This window comes from Neomonachus schauinslandi, chromosome 6 (assembly GCF_002201575.2).
Source record: "Neomonachus schauinslandi chromosome 6, ASM220157v2, whole genome shotgun sequence".
Classification (NCBI taxonomy): Eukaryota; Metazoa; Chordata; class Mammalia; order Carnivora; family Phocidae; genus Neomonachus; species Neomonachus schauinslandi.
This window is the reverse complement of record NC_058408.1, coordinates 67,652,246-67,659,705: the sequence shown is the minus strand read 5'-3', so window position 1 is coordinate 67,659,705 and position 7,460 is coordinate 67,652,246.

Genomic DNA, 7,460 nt, shown 5'->3' with positions numbered 1-7,460 from the left:
ATAAAATCTTAAAAAAAAAAACCAAAAAAAACCCCCAAACAAACCCGAAAGCAAACCGATCTCTCCCCCGGCCTTCTCCCCGCTTTCCAGTGCCCGCAACGTCCTGCTCAAGCTTTTAAAGCCACGAAGCCATGCGGGAGTGGGGGGAGGCTTCAATCCTGAGAGCTGAGAGGTCACTTGCAGCCGCTGAAGGCGGTGGAGGGTTTGCTCTCCCCCCGCGAGTCTTCTAGTAAGTGAGCGCAAAGCCGCGTCGTTTGCAAGCCTGGGCCATCAGCCTTTCTGAAACACTAACTGGTTGAGAAGGAACAAAGCTTCCGAACTTGAATTGCTCGTCTGCATCAAATCCAGGAGACGGGGTGACTAGTGTTTGTGTTTTCTCGGGGCGCCTCTACGAATGATGAAAAGAGGGGAGAAGCATGGACTTCGAGAGCTGGGGTTAAGTGCTAGGGATTCGTGTGCTGTGCTTTCCCTGACCTTCCAGATCCTTCCATCTCCCCACCGCCTAGCGGGAAGGGAGGCTGGAGGTGGCCTCGGAATCTCTGCGCGGGCAGGACCCAGTGCCCACGGGGTGCTCCTGCCTGCAACCTCTGCCTGCGTCGCGTCCTGGCTCCTCGTCCCCATCCTCGCTGAGCACGGAGGAAGCCAGAGCCGGGATGCGGCTCGCTCCCCCGAGCCTGGGAGCCCCTCAGGAGGCTCTCCTCCCTCGCCAACGACAAGGCAGTGGGAGTCCGAGCCCGCTTCCTCTCACGCCATCGTGCTCTGCAGCTGAGAGCCGAGGATGCTTCCCATGGACCGGACTTCATCGGGCACTTAGTGCGTCCTCTGCACGATTGGCCGTTTGTGGGCAGGGGGTCTCCTCCTGCTGCCGCCACCTGACACCATTCCTTGCGCACAGGCCCTGAGCGGCTGCTGGATGAACAAGGGGGTCCGACTGTGTGGTTCCACGGCTCTCCCAGCAACAAGTACGTCTGGGAAGGAAGGAAGACATGATGGAGTGACATAAGGCAGGTCCCACTGAACGGGCTGAGACCTGTGGGGCCAGGATCGGAGACCACTGCACCTGCTGCCCTTGCTACCGAAACCAGAGTCATGGTGGCAACAAGCGTCAGGTGGCGGGCGGATTTGTGCCTGGTGTGCAGCAGCGGCCAGCGAGCTGGAGGAGTGAGGCTGCAGCGCCGTGAGGACCATAGAGACGCTGGCCCCCAGAGCTTCCGGAGAGTTCGTCAGCGAGGCCTTGTGCTTCTCAGCTGAGCTTCCTGTGAGACTTCTAGGAGCCCGTAGTCAACACGGTTTGCTTTAGTTAAATAAACATCTTCGGTCCCGAAGTAGTTGAATTCCCACACGAGGGTCACCCCCAGCTGAAGCGTTAGTGTCACGAGCCGCCGTCATCACGTCAGACGTTAGACTCGCTGTCCCAGGGGTCGTTCACTGGGGACTCAGTCCCGTGTCGGGCTGCTCTTTCAAGTCCTCGGTCAGAGCTGCTTTTGTGTTCAGTTGCTGCTCTGGAGGCTGGGCGGGCGCAGCTGGCTTCCTTGGGGACCCGTGACCGAGCAGTCCTGTCATCCGCACCAGGTCCCACCGAACATTAGCACCTGGTCAGAAAGTCCGCTTAGCAAACAAGGCCCCATTCCCGCCGGGGCCCCTGCGTGCGCGACCTTGAGAGGGCATAGGAGTCTGCGTGATGCACAAACGTGCCGACCCGACCTCGTCCCCTTCTGCTGCTCTGGGGACCACATGGTTTTGGGGCGAGGGGCTGGCACTGGAGCGGGAAGGAGCTTGAGTCCTTCCTTTGTATGTTTTCACAGCTCAGTTCACGGAAATCGATAGTCTCTCAATGAGGATGTGATGTGGAATCAAGTCAGATGAACGAATCTCCTCTGAGGGCTCATCTTACTGCTTATGTAAACTGTGGCCTAACTCACAGATGGCAGGCACAACCCGTGGGGCTCGATGAGAACGGACACGTCCTCTCCATCGGGTGGAGGCCCGTGGGGCACGGTCCTCATGTGGCCCCACGGACACAGTAACAGGACTCAGGCACGTGGCTTGGTCATTTTGTATCTTACCAGCTACATTCTTGGTTTTCCCCTAATCTACCCGACATCGACATCGTTAAACCTGCAATACTGTCGCACTTTTGTATGCATCTCCGTAAGATAAGGGTTCTTAAAACACACGACCATAGTACCAATAGCAAACTGTACATAAACTACTCGTTCCTTAGGACCAAGCACGCAGGTGGTGCTCAGACATCTGTCCCCCGCCCCCCGGCTCAACAGTTGGCTTGTTCGCCCTGGGATCCAGACAGGACGTGTCCGTTTCATCTGGCTAATGTCCCTGCATCTGCTGGGCTCCCTCTGCTTTCCTTGCAGTTTGTTGCAGAAACCGGGTCATGGGACCTAGCCGTCAGGTCATTTATTGCCTAGAAGCCCCAATATTCTGGATTTTGCTGACTGCATCGTTTCTACTGACTTTTCAGCCAGTCTTCAAAACTCGTTTGCCGATTTACTGCATGTCCTCTGAGGCCACAGAGCCGAGTGTCCGGTACTGTACGGTTAGCTGCTGCTGTAGACGCAGGCACCTAGCTTTGGCAGGTGGAGGAACTTGTCCGGAGCTTCGTGTCAAGTCAGAGGATCGAGTGAGGCCTGAGGACTCCAAAACCACGATGTTAACCACTACTCTCTAAATTCACAAAATGGGACGCCTGGGTGGCTCAGTCGGTCAAGCATCTGCCTTCAGCTCAGGTCATGATCTCGGGTTCCTGGGATTGAGTCCTGCATTGGGCTCCCTGCTCGGCGGGAAGCCGGCTTCTCCCTCTGACCCTCCCCCTCCCATGCTCTCTCTCTCATCCTCTCTCAAATAAATAAAATCTTTAAAATAAAATACAGCTCGGGCGCCTGGGTGGCTCAGTTGGTTAAGCGACTGCCTTCGGCTCAGGTCATGATCCCGGAGTCCCAGGATCGAGTCCCGTATCGGGCTCCCTGCTCAGCGGGGAGTCTGCTTCTCCCTCTGATCCTCCTCCCTCTCATGCTCTCTCTCTCTGTCTCATTCTCTCTCTCAAATAAATAAATAAAATCTTTAAAAAAAATAAAAATAAAATAAAATACAGCTCTTGGGGCACTTGGGTGTTTCAGTGGTTAAACATCTCTCTTTTTTTTTAATTCATGAGAGACAGAGAGAGAGAGAAAGGCAGAGGGAGAAGCAGGCTCCCCGCAGAGCAGGGAGCCCGATGCGGGACTCGATCCCAGGACCCCGAGATCATGACCTGAGCCGAAGGCAGTCGCTTAACCATCTGAGCCACCCAGGCGCCCTAAGCATCTGACTCTTGATTTCAGCTCAGGTCATGATCAAGCCTCCCCCCAACCCTGGCCCGGGCTCTGTGCTGGGTGTGGCGTCTGCTTGAGATTCTCTCTCCCTCTCCCTCTGCCCCCCCCTCCCCCAAATACAGCTTCCTACTCTGGGATTTGTTCTGTATCCCTGGTGCTGGGAAGTTCTGTATCCCTGGTCCTGGGGTCTGGCAGGACAGCTTAATGTAGATGAATAGTCTTGTGTTTCCAAGTCTGCAGAGTAGAGCCGTATTTAAAGAAAACGAGTGGAAAAACTTCCCCCATCTGTTCCTCAGGACACTGCAGACTCCCGCCAACTGCCCGCCCAGCAGACTTCACAGGGGAGCATCCTTCTGTGCAGGACTCTGCTCCTAGAAGGAAGCCTCCTAAAGGGGGCAACTGGGACAACGGATTTTCTTTCCCTTTTCTCACAAACACAAATGTGCTGTGGGTTTGTACACACTCAATGCTTTCTTCAAGATCTTTTTGTTTTTTAATTAAGCAGGCTCCATGCCCAGCTCAGAGACCAATGCGGAGCTTGAACTCACAACCCTGAGATCAGGAGTTGGATGCTTAACTAGCTGAGCCACCCAGGTGGCCCTCACCAAGGAGATCTGTAAATAACTATATAATGGGGCACCTGGGTGGCTCAGTGGGTTAAGCATCTGCCTTCTGCTCAGGTCGTGATCCCGGGGTCCTGGGATCGAGCCCCGCATCGGGCTCCCTGCTCAGCGGGCAGCCTGCTTCTCCTTCTCCCTCTGTCCCTCCCCCGCCCCGGTTCCTGCGCTCTCTGAAATAAATAAAATCTTAAAGTACATAATTATTCATGAGGAAATAAATTTTAATTTCAAACTGAAAGTGTATTTTCTCTACTAATCAACATATGCAATTCCTAATGCATGTCAGATACAGTAATATTTTTGAACAAGATGGGGCATGCATGTGATTCCTTTAAAACGCAAGTTCCTGGGGCACCTGAATGGCTCAGTCTATCGGGCATTCGCCTCGATTTTGGCTCAAGTTGTGATCTCAGGGTCGTGAGATCAAGCCCCACATCAGCGGGGAGTCTGCTTGAGACTGATTCTCTCTCTGAATAAATAAATCTTCAAAGTATAAATAAAATGCAAGTGTTCCCTAAATTTTCCTAAACTAATCCATGACTGCAAAACTGCCCTTAATTTTTATTTTTTGAAATTTTTTAGTCATCGCTACACCCAACGTGGGGCTCGAACCCACGACCCCGAGGTCGAGTCACATGTTCCACCGACTCAGCCAGTCGGGCGCCCCTGGCACACCTGCCCTTTAAAAAAAAGACATCCCAACCACGTTGCGATGCTTCCTTTAACACCAACTTGAAAACTCCAGGTAAGTATGTGGGAGTCAGACTCAGCCAGTCAGCTGTTTGAGGTTGGAAGCGGTGCCACCGAGCGCCCAGATGAATGGACACGAGGAGACGCGGCACAACGTCTTACTCATTCTGTTTATTGGGTTGAAGGGGATACAAACGATTGGGTAAGTGCGACATACGGACATGGAAAAGGTGTATTAAAAAAAAAAAAAACCCAGTAAAGCAAATCAAAGTTAATGGAGTTTCAATTGAACAAAATTTTAAAGACGTTTAATATAACTACACATTTATAAAATAAAAGTTAACAGGGTGTTTTGTAAATAATTAGTAGAACGAGTGAAAATAAATATCAGAGACCTGAAGTTTTTATGCTTTAATGAAATAATAAAGCAAAGAAATTTAAACTACTAAATATAATCTGAGGCAGTTAAAAAAAAAACCAAGAACCAAAAACCCAGAACCCCCCAAATTTGAGAACACAATCCTCTGAAACACTGAATCCGTCCATAGCAAATAGTTATTACAGACCAAAAGCTCTACGTGTCTGCCAGTTCCATCACAATGCCATGGAAATCTCGACAATTTAGGTGTCTTGAGATCAGCACGTAAGTCCTGTTCGCGATCTCTCCAGCTTGGTTTGTAAGTACAAACATGCTCCTGTGGATCTATCCCCTCGCCACACACACACACACACGTTTTCAAGGAGCCAATGACATTTTTTTCCATCTGTGCCTAAAAATGTTATGATTCGGTTTTAGCACAGTGACCCTGATAATGAAAATGCTTGAGTTAAAGATGGGGACACATCTCAATCTTATAAAAATATACCAGTATTAACCAGACCCTAAACTCAGAGAGAGCACTTCACACGTGCACGAGACTAGTAAAATCGACAAGAACCCAGAAAGCGGTTTCTAGGACTTTTTATGGATTAAGTACTCTCTCCCACACAGACGCACGACACGCATGCGCACGCACACACACGCACGCGCACGCACACACACGTTTTCATACTGTTAGTTTCAGTAAATCCAGCCTATCTGGATTAAGTGACAGGGATGGGTTTTTACAGGTTTTGTTTCTGCAACTATAGGGCACCTACTGTAACAATAGCTTAACAACACTGAAAACTTCAATTAAGTTCACCCTGTTTTTAGAAAGTGTCTAAGTGTAAATAAATGCAAAGTCACCACTTCTTTTAAAGGTAGCCGTTTCTAGGAAATCAGATATGGTTTTGAAAATGCAAGTAGTATTCTGGAGAATAAGGCCAAAAGAGAGCTGCTGAAATCTAAATGACAGACTAACGTAAAATGAAATCGGGATGTTTATACATTTTGGAGATGGGACACAAAGGATATTAAGAAAAAGGTCTTCTTTCCTCCCCATTCAAAAGCAGCCATTCTTCTGCTGTCATAGAAACGGACTCAGATAGCTCCCTTTCAAGAGATGTGCGGTCTATTTACCACTGAGCAGAGGTGATAGGGTCAGTTCGAGTGCAGGAAACAACAGCCTAAAAAAGAAAATTTCAAGACGGGGAGGGGTGGGAAAGAAGGGTTTTCTATTAATGTCACAGAACACCGTTCTGGAGAACACAAACCGCCCTATTTCTCCGGGGGTGAGTGTAGATGAAAATATGGACCCAAACTGGGAATTTTTGTTTCCCTCTCAACTAGCAGGTTCCTTTAATCAGCTCATTTGTACTTAAAGCTAGGTAACCCGTCTGTTCTCCCACCCGCTAAAATGGGCCCATGTGTCGGGACACCTGCAAATCTCCTGTTTAGACTACTTACCTGGTTTAACACAACATGTTCGCCTGGCCTAGAAGAGCAGCAGAAATGGAGCCGGGACGAACACTAATGACACGAGGCCCAGAAAGAAAGCTGTGCCCCCCCCCTCCACTGGCTCTTCATTCCCCCCCCCCAGTCCTGATCCTCAAGTCCGATGCTGTACTAGCCGTAACCGATTATTTGGAGGAAAAAGACATTTAATTTCGTACTCACTCCAGCCCTTAATGAACAACAAAAACATTTTTAAGCACATGGAAACGAGCCTACTAACCTGATTTTTAGAGCCCAAATTCTCTATTTTGATCTATGTGCAAAAAGTATTGGTACTTTTCAGTTTATACATTTGTTAGTATCCTGTGCTGGCTCGCCCGTGTCCTCACTCGAGTCTACAGACGACATAACCGTCAGAGGCTGTCAGGTTCTAGCTACGTCCCGTTCAGCCCGTCCTAGGTGTCTTCACAGTGACCTCGCCTAGCACGGTCCCCGCGTGGCCCGGGGGCCCATAGCGCACTCCCCTAGCTGCTCTGCGGGCATCCTTGTCACTCCGCTAACTTAGTGGAGTTATGCTCTTTGTAAAATGCGCCTCACCTCTATGCCCCCCCCCCTTTTATAAACAGTGTTTTTCACAGAACAACTCCCCATCTGGGGCTGGCTGGGTGAAGCCCGGGACAGACTGCGGGCCAGGCAGGGCTCCCAGGGGGCGTCAGCGGTGGCCCTGGGCCACTGCTTCAGCTCAGTCCCGCCGCCGCCCCTCTCTGCCCACCGATCGTGCGGACCTTTCTGTAGAGACTGGGGCACATTAACGGCTTCGGGTTTAGCGAATCACTGAAAACACGAATGGGTTTAACTGCACTGAGGTAAAGACAAGTTGCCACTTAATTATATACAGTTACCAATGAAGACTTTTATTCAAGCTCAAAGTAAAAAGTAATTTAAGAAAAATGAAGTACCAGATAAACTGTAACATATAGTTATTGTAACTCAGAAGTATCAAAACAG